The sequence below is a fragment of the Sus scrofa genome, chromosome 2, assembly GCF_000003025.6.
Source record: "Sus scrofa isolate TJ Tabasco breed Duroc chromosome 2, Sscrofa11.1, whole genome shotgun sequence".
In the NCBI taxonomy this organism is placed as follows: Eukaryota; Metazoa; Chordata; class Mammalia; order Artiodactyla; family Suidae; genus Sus; species Sus scrofa.
Window position 1 is genome coordinate 19,617,749 of NC_010444.4, and position 16,841 is coordinate 19,634,589.

A 16,841-nucleotide genomic window follows, 5' to 3' on the forward strand; every position below is an offset into this window, starting at 1 on the left:
GCAACACCAGATTCCTGCCACATCTGTAACCTACACCACATCCCATAGCAGCACCGGATCCTTAACCCACTGAGAGGAGCTACGGATTGTTCCTCAATCCCAGGTCCTCGTGGATACTAGTTGGGTTTGTTTGAGTCACAGTGGGAACTCTTCCAGTAGTTTTAAAAAGTAGCAGCCTCGAAACCGTGATAGTTTTGAAATCCAGAAGATTAACAGTCACTGGAGGGGCTCAGAGGTTATGGAACTTCTCAAAAAACCTTGTCCTCAGAGAATTGTCACCATTCGACCTGCCTGGCAGCTCCCTGGAAAAACCCCTTCACAGGGCTCGTTTTATTTGATCTGACTCAGAGATCACTCAGTGGGAAAAGCCCCCCCTTTCAGAGCATCTGCTGACAGTCATTGGCATTTGTTTAACACCACAACTGCCTAAGGCAATTTTGCCTGTTGAGGCAAACAGGAGACTGACCAAAAAGCTTAAAGAAAAACCTGGAAATAAGTGTCCATGGGGTTTTTGACATATTCCTGGGGATTTAGAAAGCCAGGCACATGTACAGGGCTGTGCACAAACCCGAAAAACATCTAAACATCTCTGCTGATTGTGAGGGTCTGTGCAAGCAGGAAGTAAAGGCTAAGGCAGAATTGTAAACTTTTGAAGGGTTGAAGATGTGCCCTACCCTCCAACACAGCCCCATAGCAAAGGGTGAGAGACTTCCTGGTTCAAGGCATTTATAAAAATCTCTGTTAGCTGACACTGAGGTAATTAAGCAGAGATTCCAGTCAGTGGTCAGACATAACACAGAATATAGTTTGAAGAATTAGATCAAGAAGTTTACTAAACAAACAATAGCTAAAGTAGAAACAATACAAAGACCCTGCAAGGGGTAGGGATTCTGACTTAGAGAGTTGCCACAGTACAGTTATTTATATGCCAATTATTTATAATGTTCAGTTTTAAACAACAACAACAAATAGAAGACATGCAAAGAAACAGAGAAGTGTGACCTATATACAATGAAAAAAGGCCGTCAATAGAAACTGTTCCTGAGGAGGTCCAGATACTAGGCTTACTACAGACTTTAAACTGGCTATTATGAATATGTTCAAAGAACCAAAGGAAACCATTTTAATTAATTAAAGTATAAGAACAATCATATAAAAATTTTCTGTAAGAGACACATTTTAAATTCAAAGACACAAATAGGTTTGAATGCAACATAATGGAAAAAGATACGTCATCACAGTAACCAAAAGAGAGCTAAGTGGCAGCAATAATATTGAACAAAATAGACAAGATGACAGAAATGGTTACTAAAAACAAAGAAGGACATTTTATGATGTCAAAGGGTCAATTCATCAGACCGACAAATATTATAAATATATGAGTCCCTCACAACAGAGCCCCAAAATACATGAAGCAAAAATTGACAGAATTGAAAAGAAAAACAAAATTTGTTGTTGTTGTTTTTTTCCCAACAGAGTGAACAGAACTTTAGCTAAACTGATTTAAAAAAAATGGAGAAATAATAAATGGAATGTTAAACGCCACACTTTTAATAATGACATGACGTTTATAGAAGACTCCTAACACCTAACAAACAGCAGAATGCACATCCTTCTCAAGTGCATAAGATAAATTCTCCAGCAAAGACAGTGTGTTAGACCATAGTACAAATATCAATAAACTTAAAAGCCTTGAAATCATAAAAAAGTAAACTCACAAAGGAATGAAATTAAATACAGAAAGAAATTTGGAAAATTCACAAGTATGTGAATATGTCACACATTCTTCCAAAAATAGAAGAGGAGGGAACACTTTGTAACATTCTATGAGGTCAGTGTCACCCTGATCTTAAAACATGACAAAGACATCATAAGAGAAGAAAACTACAGATCAATAACTTTTAAATATACATGCAAAAATCCTTTGAAAAATGCTGGAAAACCAAATCAAGCAATGTGCACAAAGGGCTGTTTATACTACAACCAATTGGGATTTATCCTGGGTATAAAGGGTTAGTTTAACATGTGAAGACAATTAATGTAATACACTATATAAATATAATAAAAGACAGACCATATGATCATTTCAGTATATGCAGAAAAAGCATTTGAAAAAAACTCATTTAAAGAAGCTCGATTAACTAGGATAACAGAGAATTACTTCAATGTGATAAAGGCCAACTAAAAAATACCTACACCTAACATCATACTTAATAATAAAAGATTGAATATTTCCTCCCTAAGATCAAGTGCAACACAGTTATGTACACTCTCAACACATGTAATCATCATTGCATGAACAGTCTAGTTGGAGCAATTAACAAGAAAATTAAATAAAACAAATTCCAAAGGAAAATAAAGTAGAAGTATCCTTAGTCAGAGATGACATGAAGTTGTACATAGGGAACCTTAGAAATCCACTAAAAACTGCTAGAGCTAATAAGTGAGTCCAGTAAGATTGGAAAATACAGGATCAATATATAGAAATTAATTGCATTTTTTTTACCCTAGCTACAAAATTATTAATGTGAAATTAAGAAAAACATTCCCCTTTACACTTGCATCAAAAATAATAAAATACTTAGGAGTAAATTTCATACACGCTCAAAAATGCAGAATGTATACCCTGAAACTTATAAAAAGTTGAAAGAAATTAAAGGTGACCTAAATTAAAGACATCCTATGTTCATGTATCAGAAGAATTGATACTATTAAAATGGCAGTAGTCCCCAAATTAATCTACAAATTCAATGCAATCCCTATCAGAATCCCAGCTGGCTTTTATATAGAAATTAACAAGCTGATCCTAAAATTCACATGGAAATGTAATGGACCCAGACTAGCCAGTTTAAAAAAAAAAAAAATCTGAAAAAGAACATTTGAGGACTTATACTCCCCAGTTTGAAAACTTACTAAAAAAGCGATAGAAAACAAAACAGTGTGGTACTAGTATAAATGCAGTCATAATAGAGATCAATGGAGTTGGCTTGAGAGTCCAGAAATAAATCCTTATGTGTTTTAGCCAATTCATTTTTTGACAAGGGGTTCAAGACCATGTTAAGGAAAAAGAAGTGTCTTTTGAACAAATATGCAGAAACAACTGGATATCACATACAAAAGGCTGAAGTTGGATCTCGGTGTTATACTCTACTCAAAAATTAATTAAAAGTGGATTATAGACCCAAACGTAAGGGCTTAAAAATGTAAAAGTCTTAGAAGAAAACAGGAGTGGATCTTCATAACCTTTGGAAGGCACCCGGTTCTTAATTCTGGTGTCAAAAGCACAAATGACAAGAGAGCAAATAGACAAATTTGGATTTTATGCAAGTTTAAAAAACATCTATTTCAAAGGATATCATTGAAGAAGTGAAAAGACCACCCACTGATTGGTAGAAAATATTTGAAAATCATATATCTGATACTGGACACTGATACAGAATGCATAGAGATTATTTATAACTCAATAAGAAAGATAATTAACCCAACTATGAAATGGACAACAATTCAAATAGACATTTTTCTAAAGAATGTATATGCATGGTCAGTAAGCTCAGAAAGAGATAGTTGACATTATCCATCAATAGGAAAGTATAAATTAAATACATAATGAGAAATCACTCACACTCACTGAGATGGCTAAAACCAAAAAATCAGACAGTAAGAGCTGTTGACAAGACTATGAGAAAACTGGAATAAGCATACATTTTTTGATGGCATTGGAAAATTTTTCCACCACGTTGGAAAACAGCTTGATGGTTCCTCAGAATGGTAAGAAATTTCTATCACTTTTAGGTACATACCTAGGATAAATAAAAACTTAGGCCCACCCAAAAACTTGTAGACGAATGTCATAGCACCATTATATATGATAACAAAAAAGTGGAAAAATATCTCTCACCTGATCGATGGGTAAACAAACCGTGGTTTATCCATACAAGAGAATATTATTTTCATAATAAAAAGGAATAAAGTACTAATATGCACTAAAATATGGATGATCCTTGAAAATAATATTTTAAAAAGCCAGTCACAAAAGACTACATGTTGTATGATTCCATTTAGTGCAGAATAAGCAAACCTGTAGAGATTGTAAGTATGCTATTAGTTTCCAGGACTGTGCCAAGGGGCAATGGGGAATGACTGCTAATGGTTATGGGGTTTCCTTTGGAGGTGACGAAAATGTCCTAAAATTATATGGTTGTAATAGTTGCACATCTCCGTGATGTACATTTTGTACAGTTTGAAACCATTGATTTTATGGTAGTAAGATTGTATATCAAAGATGTTATTGAAAATATTGCTTTATATACTTCTTTTGTTGTTGTTGTTGTTGTTGTTTGGTTTGTTTGTTTTTTTGAGGGCCGCACCCACGACACATGAAGGTTCCCAGGCTAGGGGTCGAAATGGGCTGTTGCTGCCGGCCTACGCCAGAGCCATAGCAACGCCAGATCCGAGCCATGTCTGCGACCTACACCACAGATCGCGGCAATGCTGGATCCTTAACCCACTGAGCGAGGCCAGGGATCGAACCCACAACCTCATGGCTCCTGGTCAGATTCGTTTCTGCTGCACCATGAGAGGAATTCCTTACTTTATATACTTTTTGGATGTGTTTGGAGAGGCAAGAGTGTACATACTGAGGGCCAGTTTAGAGACAAATTTCAGCAATTCAGTAACGATGGTGACCAGGACTAGAATGGAAGCAGTAGAATTAGATAGAATTGGAAAAGTGCCAGATTTGAAAACTATTTTTGGTGGATATATAATATCAAGAATGATAACTTTTATATATCCTTTTAAATTTTCTGGCTTTGTACTAAATTTTTTGTGACTACCAATTTATAATCCTCCCAAAGACCTTTTTGGTTGATTCTATTTTGAACTACATTTTATTAATGGAGAAACTGATATACATATAGATGAAGTCAGTCTATGCTTAGTACCTCTGTGTAAAGAGCTTAATAAAATGTTGGTATTTTCTATTAATGCAGCATAGTTTTAGGAAATAGCAGATGACCCTGATTTCAGTTTGTAGGCTATTTAAGCTATTCAATCATTTTGTGTTGTTTCACCTTGGTATTTTAGTGCCTTATAAATATATACTCCTAGGTTATGTCTCTAAGATTTATGTCTCTCATGATAATAGATCAGTAGTAAGTCCATAGTCTGGGACTAAGCCCGCTTCCTCAGTGGAAAAGATCAAAAACAAAACTCCAGACACACGCAGTTCTTGAAGGGGACAGTGCTCTCAACCTTAACACTGTCTGCTTTCAACTGACCAGCCCTGATTTCATCATGCACTTTATCCCTTGTGGCCGTCACAATAAGAAGCCCTAAACAGCCTGGTTACTTTTCTGTTCTTTTCACTCAAAGGCTCAGCATACCCTCTTTTCTCCTCTAACTCTCCACGCTTTCTTCCTGCTGAATTTTTCCCACTCTGGCATCTCAAATTTGTGGTTTATTATTAGCAAAACCCCTATTTCTAAAATCTCTTAGCATTTCCTTTATCTTCTTGCTTTGAATAAAACCTTATTTCTCATCTCTTCTTTCTCTCTACTCTCTTTTTAGTGATTCCCAATTTTTTATATTCATTCAACGTCTTTTTTCCAAAGGTAGATGTGTATATCTCTATGTTTCTGTCTTTGTGTTTCCCTTTTTCTGTTTTTCTGTCTCCTCTTTTTTCCAGCCATTATTATCTCTGTCTTCCAAAGTAGTCTTGCTTGGTTATTTCTCTCTCCCCTCAGTCTATTCACGTGACTGCTGAAGCGATCTTTTAATCACCCAAGTCAAACATTGTCACTCCCCTGCTCAGAGACCTGCACTCACTCTCCATTTTAACCAAAGTATAAGTCAGAGTGCTTGTAATAGCCTTCTGCCCATATATTACCTTTCTGATTTGATTACCTCCCACTCTTCCTCTTGGTCACTTCCCTCTCTGTGAAAACTCAGAAGTACAACCCTGATCCCCTGGAACTGTTTTGCCTTAAATAACTATACAGTGGGTGTTCCCACAGTGGCACAATGGAATCTGTGACAGCTCTGGAATGCTGGGATGCAGGATCAATTCCAGGCCAGGCACAGTGGTTTAAGTATCCAGTGTTGCCAAAGCTGCAGCATAGGTCGCAACTATGGCTTGGATATGATCATTGGCCAGGGAACTCCATATGCCGTGGGGCAGCCAAACAAACAAACAAAAACAAACCTCAAACCAAAACCAACTATGCTCACTAATTCAGTTTTCTTCAGCTATTTCCTCAAGTATCACCTTCTCAGTTAGGCCTAGTTTAGCAACCTTTCTTAAATTGGATTTTTCTTGGTTGGTCTCCATGCACTGGGATCTCTTGATTCTCCTTATTTATTGAACTTTTCCCTTTTTTCAAAAATGGTTATAATCATTGCACATGTTAGCCACTTCAGTCATATATTATGTTTATTGCTTGTTTTTTACCTCAATCTGCTGGAAGGTAAACTCCTGGAGGAAAGAAAGTTTTGTTTATTTTGGTGTGTCCTCCAGTATCTTGCAAGTAATATCTAGCATAGTATCTGGCACAGAGTAGGAGCTTAATCAATATTTTTTGAGTGGATATGTAAATAATTCTGTGTTCAAGTATTAATATTTATTGGAGAATGCAATGGAATGTTCTTGATCTCTTTGGAAACATACAACTAAACTTTGATCCTAACTCATTGCAGATTAAAAAAAGTAGGAACATGTTGGAATTTTTATTCTAACAGACCAGAAATAGCATCTATAAAACTTGTGAGGTATACCCCAGGAAAGACCAAATCAAACCAACTATGCAGGCGTATCTCGTTTTATTGCACTTTGTTCTATTGTGCTTCACAGATTTTGTGGTTTTTACAGATTGAGGATTTGTGGCAACCTTGAATTAAGCAAGTCCACTGATACGTATTTCCAAGAGCATTTGCTCATTTCGTATCTCTGTCACATAGTGGTAATTCTAAAAACATTTCAAATTTTTCCCTTGTAATTATATTAATTGTGGTGCTCTGAGTTCAGTGATCTTTCCTGTGGCTACTGTCCTTGTTTTGGTGCACCAAGAACCATGCCCATATAAGACAGGGAATTTAATCAGTAAATGTTGTCTGTATTCTGACTGCTCCATCTTCCAGCCATTCCCCATATCCTTCTCCTTGAGCCTCCCTAATCCATGAGATACAAGAATATTGAACTTGGGCCACTTAATAACCATATATTGGCCTCTAAGTGTTCACTAAGAGGAAGAGTCCATCAATGGGACAAACTTTATTGTTGTCTTATGCCAAGAAATTGCTACAGCCATCCTAGCTGTAGTTGCCTTCAGCAACCTTGATCAGTCAGCAGCCATCAAACACTGAGGCAAGATCCTCCACCAATCATCAAAAAAGATTATGACTCACTGAAGGTTCAGATGATGTTTAGAATGTTTTATCAATAAAATTAAGGTTTTTACATTGTATTTTTAGAATATAATGCTATTGTGCACTTAATTGATTACAGTATAGTATAAATACATTTTTATATGCACTAACTGGGAAACCAAAAAACTCATGTGACTTGCTTTGTTGTGGTGGCCTGAAACTGAACTATAGTATCTTTGAGGCGTAACTAATTAACTCTGAAGCATCTTTGTCTTCTTTATGAATGTTTATGCCTCATTAAAGTAGGCCACTTTACTGAAAAGCTTAGTCTTACACAGTTACCTTTGTAATATTTTTCTTTTTGTTTTTGTATGGAATATCAGGTTTCCCTGCTATACTTTTCTTCTTTGCATTGTAGATTCTCTCATTTTATGACTCTTTAAAATTCTCTTGTTCTTTTAGATTTCATATTGAATTTTATCTGCAAACTGCCTGGGTTCCTTCCTCTGATGTTATTGGGTCTTCTGAACTCTGACTTTTTCCCTGCTCATCTCAGCTTAATCCATATTAATGGATTAGATACCTATGGTTTAGATATGTCCTATGTTTCCAACTCTGTCTTAGATTCTGGGGGACTTTCCAAAGGTAATAAAACATGTGGTTCATATTTGTTAATACTTTCTTAATTGCGAGGGACAGCAAACCCAAAGGAAAGTTGAACAGTCGGTTGATTGTAGAGGTCACTGTTGGGCCTCAGAAACAACCAGGAGTTCAATTACCATCAGTCCTCTCTTCACCTTTTACTTTTACCTTTCTTGAGAATTTTGCTTCATTTTCTTGCCCTGCAGTTTTGCTTTATTCACATGGTAGGAAACCTAGATTTTGACAACTCACCAATTTTATATTTTATGGTTTTATCACTGAAAGGAAGTGATTCTGCTATTCTCTGTGGCCCAAATACTGCATATACCTGGTGGAAGGGTCTCATCATCCTAGCCAGGGTCTGCTGTTTACCTCTGTGAAAAATGTGGTAGGATGATACTGTACAAAAATTACTACTTTGGTGGAAGCCAAGTAGATGGGAGCTTGCATTTCTCCTAAAAGCTGGTGCTGTTTAGGTGAATCAATATGTCCTCTACCTAAAACCTATAATCTCAGAGTTTGCGTTTGCGGAGAAAGACCAAATGATAATTGAGAGAAGTATACATTTAGAGGGAAGTTTATATCCAGTCAAACTGCCTGGAAGGGTTGCTTGAAAAATGAAGCAACTATGCACTGATGGCAATAATCTGAAGAGTTTGGGGAGGTTAATATTAAACCAGTATCATGTAAAGTTGAATTTTAGAAAGATAAAGGAACCCAAGCTTCCTTTCTCCACTTATTCCCATGACTATAGTATCTGGGCCCTTTAGAATTCTGGAAATGGAGAGAGAGTTTTCTGTGAACTGTTTTTCAAACATATTTTTCCTACTAAATTTCTTTCTCATGGTACAACATACTGGTGACAATATCAACCACAAAGGTTTATTTACAGAAGTTGCTGATAGAATACAAAGCAGTAAATAAAATCTTACCCTACCCCATTTTCATTGCCTCCCCCATTACAGAAAGATATGTAATTACAAAGAGATGCCTGGGGGTTATTTCTTTTGACAAAACAGTATCACATTTTACATATTACTTTGAAAAATTATTTTCTTTCTTAATAATGTGTTGGGGACATTCCTTAAGGTCAGTGTTTACAACTGTAAAGATTATATCTCAAGGAGGTGTGTAAGCTTTCATAGCAATAAAGTACCACACTTTATTTAACTATACACTTATTGGTGTTTTTCAGGTTTTTCAAATAATTTCTAGTTTTTCTCCTTTTCAAACAATGATCCAATAAAACTTCCCCTAAATACTTTGGCTTGACAATTTGTACTTGTATTTCAATATGACAGAGTCCTAAAACTGTAATTTCTCTATGAAAGGTTACATTTATTTTAAATTTTAATGGATATCACTAGATGATTTACAAAGAAGTTATAGGAATTCATTTTAAACCATACACACACACACACACACACACACACACACACATGAGAATAGTCATTTCTCCGTGTCTTCAAAGAGGTGATACTGTGTTCCATTTTAAGTGCGAAATATAAATTCTTTATTTACTTGCTTTGTTCTGATAACTATTGCAGTTGAATATATAATTGTAAGTTTATTGCCGATTGAATTTTTTCCTATGCAAGTTGAAAATGTATGTTCTTTTATCAGCCTTTCATTGATTCGTCATTTTTCTAATCAGTTTGGACAAGTTATTTGTATATTATGGAGTGATAATTATTTCTCTGTTATATACGTTGCGTGTTTTCTCTAGCGTAATATATGTTGATATGAGTTTTTCTTATTTTTCTGTATACACAAGCACACATATTTTGCCATTATGCATACATATATACATATATAATTTTCTTTTATAACATTTGAGTTTTTTTGTTTTTGAAAATCTAGCAAGAAGACCCCACATAGCTTATTACAAGCTTTCATTTTGAGAGTACAAATACAATTTTGATGAACAAAAATTTTGAAGTGAGATAGTTGCTTAATAAATGGTGTTTTCTTAGTAGACTTCATCTTCCAAAGTATGGAGATTGTTTTATAGATAGGTTCATTTGTGCTATATTTTAAATTCCACATATAAGTGATATCATATAGTATTTGTCTTTCTCTTTCTGACTTACTTCACATAGTCTGAGAATCTCTAGTTGCATCCATGTTGCTGCAAAGGCATTATTTTGTTCTTTTTTATGGCTGAGTAGTATTCTATTGTATATATACACCACACCTTCTTAATTCTTTCATCTCTCACAGACGTAGAGAACAGATATGTGGTTGTCAAGAGAGAAAGGAGAGGGTGTCGGATGGACAAGGAGTTGGGGGTGATGGATGCAAACTACTACAGTTGAATGGATAAGCAAAGAGGTCCTACTATATAGCACAGAGAACTATATCCACTCTCTTGTGATAAAGCATGATTGAAGATAGTATGAGAGAAAGAATTTATATATGGTATGACTGGGTCACTATGCTGTATAGTAGAAATTGACACAGTGTAAATCAACTGTACTTTAATTTCAAAAAAAGGAAAAAAATATGGAAATTGGGGTGACTCCAACCAAAGCCGTCTTTGGCTGTAAAGTGTTTGGAAGTTTTCTGGTCTATTACAAGTGACTCATTTTAAAGCAAAGCAAAAGAGACAGTATAGTGAAATGGCTGGTATCTGTCCCTGTTGTTGAAGATGAGCGATGAGCAAGTTTAATGAGTCTGTGAAGTAAAATACCTAAAAATACATTTAATGAGGCAAAGATACAACTGGCTCTATATGCCTTCCCACTGACTTTTGCCTTGTTACATACTTCTTTCCACTGACTCCCACAATACCTTACAGAAGAGAGCTAGTTCAACAGAGTAGTAGTGGGAAGGGTTCATCTTTTACAGGTCTTTAAAGGCACTTGGGAGTAAAGTTACCCTAACCAGATGTAACCACCCTTAAAAACAGATACGATTTCTCTTAATCTACAGTAATTCTTTTACTATATCATGTAGTCCCCATGATAAAGCTGTGACATTATAATCAAGAGAAAGATTGCATAAAGAGAATCAATAAATTAGCTTGACAGCACCTGCCAGATTTCTGGCACTAGGGACATGAGTGTTATAGAGATGGTCCAGAAGAAGGGAAGACAGTTTATTTGAAAAGTAGAAGTAAACATCTGAGTCTGTATGAAATATGGTGCTTAGCTATGAAGTCATACATTAGCAAAACAGTACTAATTAACAGAATAGTTTTGAAACTTCAGTGCTCTTATTATCTTTAACAAGGCATATCGCTATGAGCAAGTCAATAGGGCCTGCTTCCCTTGCCAGCATCGTGAATGTCTGACTCAACCTTCTAAGAGTTCCTTATCTACCAATTCCAAGTGTTGGGACAGCTCCTCATGTCCCAGTGGATTAGTTTAAGATTTGAGTTTAATAGAAAGCAGAGTTTGAAGAAGGATCTAAGCATCTCACATATCAGTCCAACACTAATGATTGATAGATCTCAAAAGTATCTGGAGCCTACTCAGAATTTCATCTGAATTATGCATTACTTCCCTATGACACATCTCATCCTCAGTTTGATCTACTTGATGCATTCATGTAATTGTCAAGACTCCATTTTCAAAAGTGGTCCATGGGGTTCAGTGTTTTGCATGTTGAGGGGCCATTTTTATTTTGTGCTATGTATTCAACTTGCTGTGGTTGTTTTTTCAGAGTCCAAATCAGTTATGATGAATAAAAGTAATCTGGTAATATAGTTTTTCCCACTAAGGATTACATATGTCTCTCAAATTTGTCCCTAAGTCTTCACATTATTTCATCAGAGCCTTCAAGAATCTCTATTTTGGAGCTTCCTTACCTTGGTCTCTCAAGTCATTTTTGGACCAGCTGGGAAGTTTCTCTGTTTACCCTCAGAAGCCTCATTATATAATTAACAAACATTTTCACACCCACCTGGCGGTGTGTGTGTATGTGGCTTCATCCGTGTTAACATCTGAACCACATTTTGGTTGGGGGTCCATCCTGTTTATCAGTGTGACTACAACTACAGGCTTTTATATCTAGTGCTGGCCTACTTTTCTACATTCTCATTCAACAAATACTTATACTGAAAACTTGTATACCATGTAATCAATCTCTAGGCATTTGGGAGGTGGTAGATAAATAAGATCATGTGTTCTAGTTCAGTGAAACAAACAATAGGCAAATAAATGAGTAAGTGAGTTTATATGGTGGCAATTGCTATTTAAAAAAAAGGAAAAGAGAGTGATATGACATAATGTGGGCAGATAGGATAAGATTGAATTGTTAGGGAAGGGTCCATTGAGAAGGTGATGTGACTTGAATAGTACAAGCAAGAAACCTTCACCCATGCAAATATTTCCCGGGCAAGGAAAAAATAAGTATAAAGTCCATACGGTGTGAAAGAAAGGATTGAGTGTTTTAGAAATAGAATAAAGGCCCTTTATGCTGAGCATAGTAAACAAGGGAAAGAAAAACAAGAGGAAAGTGTCTGGTAGGTCATATCAAGGAATATGAATTTTATTCTGAGTTCAGTGGAAAACAGTGAAGGGTTTAACATGTTCTTATTTGCTTTGTAACTGATAATCCTGGCTGCTAAGACGAGAGTTAATTGCACTGAGCAAGAGTGGAAACAGAGAGCAATTAGTGTGCTAAGGAAGATGACTCAGGTAAGAGATGATGCAGTTTGGACAACAGTGGTAGTGTTAGGAAAGAGAGGTGGATAGATGGTGAATGTATTTACAAGTAGAATAAAGAAATTTTACTATTTTATTCACAGAGGGTGGCAAGCATCTTTTCTCTGGACATATGGAACATGATGCCACTCTGAGCACTCTTCTTCCTATGATTGATACTTGATGTGCCCTGCAGAGGGTACACAGCTTTGCTGAGAACCCTGTCTTGCCTGGCCCTGTCATGTTGGGCTCATACAGAATCCTGAGGATACTTTTATCACAGCACTTATCAGAACATATTGTGATTGTTGTTTCTCTCTCTCTAAAGTAGGAAGTTAACCCAGTAGTGAACACAGTGCTTGACAGTGTCAGCATTTAATAAATTTCTGTTGGAGTTCCCATTGTGGTGCAGTGGTTAACGAATCTGACTAGGAACCAAGAGGTTGCAGGTTCAATCCCTGGCCTTGCTCAGTGGGTTAAGAATCCGGCGTTGCCATGAGCTGTGGTGTAGGCTGCAGATGCGGCTTGGATCTAGCATTGCTGTGGCTGTGGTGTAGGCCATTGGCTATAGCTCCGATTAGACCCCTAGCCTGGGAACCTCCATATGCCTCGGGAAGCAGCCCTAGAAAAGGCAAAAAGACAAATAAATAAATAAATAAATAAATAAGAGACACATGCACCCGCATGTTCATTGCAGCACTATTCACAATAGCCAGGACATGGAAACAGTCCAAATGTCCATCGACAGATGATTGGATTTGGAAGATGTGGTATATATACACAATGGAATACTACTCAGCCATAAAAAAGGATGACATAATGCCATTTGCAGCAACATGGATGGAACTAGAGACTCTCATCCTGAGTGAAATGAGCCAGAAAGACAAAGACAAATACCATATGATATCACTTACAACTGGAATCTAATATCCAGCACAAATGAACATCTCCTCAGAAAAGAAAATCATAGACTTGGTAAACAGACTTGTGGCTGCCTGATGGGAGAGGGAGGGAGTGGGAGGGATCAGGAGCTTGGGGTTATCAGACACAACTTGGAATAGATTTACAAGGAGATCCTGCTGAATAGCATTGAGAACTATGTCTAGATACTCATGTTGCAACAGAACAAAGGGTTGGGGAAAAAATGTATACATGTTAAGGATAACTTGATCCCCTTGCTGTACAGTGGGGAAAAAAATAAATTATAAAAATAAATAAATAAATAAATTTCTGTCAAGTAAATAAGTGAGAGCATGCCTTATGAGCCACTGCAATGGAGGAGTATAAATAAAGGCTCTGAGCCTTGTGCCAAAACTATAGCATTTGATGAGTACTGCCAAAGGCCTGGGACCCATCCAGAGGATTTCTTGTAATTACCTTAGGAATTCTCAAGAAGAATGATCAGAACATCTAAAATGGTAATGATCTGGAAAACGGAAAGGGGCTTACACATTGGAAAATGAAAATAGTAACCCCAGATGCTACAAAATTAGCTTAAAATGCAAGCCAACTGAAGGAAGGAAAGCAAGTCATCCCAAGAGAAAAGATTAAATTCACTTGAGTACAGGTCAAGTCCTATTATCTAGTACATTAATCTTGCTGAGGCTTTTTCATTTCCAAAAATTACTTTTTAAACCCTGACTGATGTCCTATTATTTCAAGGTGCATTTCATACTACAAGAAATCCATAGGAAAAAAACAGAATTTTGAATAGTATGGTGGTGGAAAGTTACTTAAAACTGTGATTTCTGATTCAGGTCTTGTCATTACTTTGTTCTGTTAAGTAAGTGGGTCTCTGGGACTCAGTCTCCTCATACATTAAAGAAAAATAACCGCATAGAAGTAGTATTGTACATTCCTTTTTTTTTTTTCTTTTTTTTCTTTTTTTTTTTTTTTTGCTTTTTAGGGCCACACCTATGGCCTATGGAGGTTCCCAGGCTGGGGGTCTAATCGGAGCTACAGCTGCCTGCCTATGCCACAGCCCCAGCAACACATGATCCGAGCCATATCTGCGACCTACAACCACACCTCACAGCAACGCAGGATCCTTAACTCGCTGAGTGAGGCCAGGGATCTAACCCACAACCTCGCTGTTTCTACTTAGATTAGTTTCTGCCTGCGCCACAACAGGAACTCCTTTTTTTTTCTTTGAACATTCTTTCCAACTCTAATATTCCATAAGTTTTAGACATTCATTGCTTTAGGATTTGTCATTGATTTGGTGACAATGTGATAAGGAGTAGAGAATTATAATTCCACTGTATACATACATATATACATAATAAGTATGTATATATATAAAATGTTGATGTAAGTACAGTAAGTGTAGAGATGTAATAATTGGAATTCTAGTGAGAACATAGACACTGTGATGTGTGTCAGCTGAATAGTCACTGCTCTTTGTGAGAATGTTATTTGAATGTATGACTAACACTTTTATTACAGTTTACAAAGTGCTTCTATATCCATCATTTAAGTATATTATCAAAACCACTGTCTACTATATAAAGTTGGTGCTCTCAGTTCCATTTTAGAGATGAGTACACTGAGGCTAACTAAAAAAGATCATATTATAAATCTAAATCACTTGCCTGAAGCATAACCAAGGTTTGAACTCAGATCTTCTGGCCTCTTGTCTGCAACTCCTTCTCTAAGTCTAGAAGATCTCTTTGGCTAAGATTTTACATGTAATACATTATGATGTAGGACCTATGAGCAGTCCTCTGATGTAGTAATTAGAATTCCAGTTGTCAAATGAGAAAACCTAAAAGCTGAGAAGTTACTTGCCCAACATCTCAGAGACATGAAGTAACTGAGTTGAGATTCCGCCCAAGATCCAATTCTAAAGACCACCAAAAATGACTGTCTTTTCAAGTGCTGTGGTAAAGAAATGCCAAACTCTTTTAAGGAATTAGAAAAAACAAACAAACAAACAAACAGTAAGTAGAGTTGGCAAGGTAGGGACAGCAAAGAAATGATGAGTTAAATTGTAAACTCAGAAATTTTTCTGGGCTGATGTAGATGATGCCATTTTGGGCATGCGTTGACATGAAATCCCATCTATTTATCTCTGCATGTCTATTGAGAAGAGAGAGCTAAGCCTAATTTAGTGACTCATAAAAGTAGTGGCCATGACATAAGGACTCATAGTATATTTAGAGAATGCATCATTCCTCCTAGGAAAAATCTGTAGGTATGTATGATTATGAAATATGATGTTCCCCAGCCTAATATTTTTTATATCCTACTGCTTCACTGATAATTGTCTATCATATTCTTATGAATAGTCCAGGAACTATATCCCTTAACTATCTAAGTGTTGTTGTTATATCCAATTTCCCCCTTTTGTTATCAAGGCAATGTTTAATATTAATTGCTGGCTATTTACTAAGTTCATTAATTAAGTTCTGAAAGAGTCAGGATCATCTCCTCTAGATTGATGACTTGCAAATTCTCTACGATTTAATCTTGATATATGCAATTCCTTCTTAAGCCTCCTAATGATAATTTCTAATTCCTTGCACTCCTACACCTTTTGTCTTCCTTTTAGTATCTAATAGACCTAAGTTATGGAGTCATTTTCCTTGTATACTTACTAATCTCTCTCATCATATCTCAGAATGTCCTAGGACAAAAATGCATTGCATAGAGGGAAAATAATTCTCTGCTTTTGCTTTTGAGTTAGACTTATACATTTATTTTATAACTGAAGGGGCCATTTAAAAAATAGATAACATTAATTAAGCAAATAGTATATGTCCTGAATATTAGATGATCGGGAAGATACTTGGAGTTTTTTTTTTCCCGCTTCCAAGAAATAAAAATTCTAAAGGGAAATATGAATCACATATATGGAACTTAAGACATATCTTTCTCACCTTGTGGAATTTTGGGAAAATTATAGGCTTTGAAGTCAAAATTGTCTGGATTCAAATCATGAATTGATCAAATGATATTTCTGTAACCTTGAACACATTCCTTCTTTGCAACTCAGTTTCCTCTTCCTCATTTGATCACAAAGAGTAGCAGTGAGAATAAAATGAAATATGTATGTGAAAATGTCAACTTGCATGGTCCTTTTGAAAGACTTTTGATGTTTTTCCTTTTGCCTGTTCAGCATCTAACCCTTGGCCTACTAGCTGCCTGATTTCACTTCTGGGGGACTTTCTCTTAATATGCTACCTAAGTGGG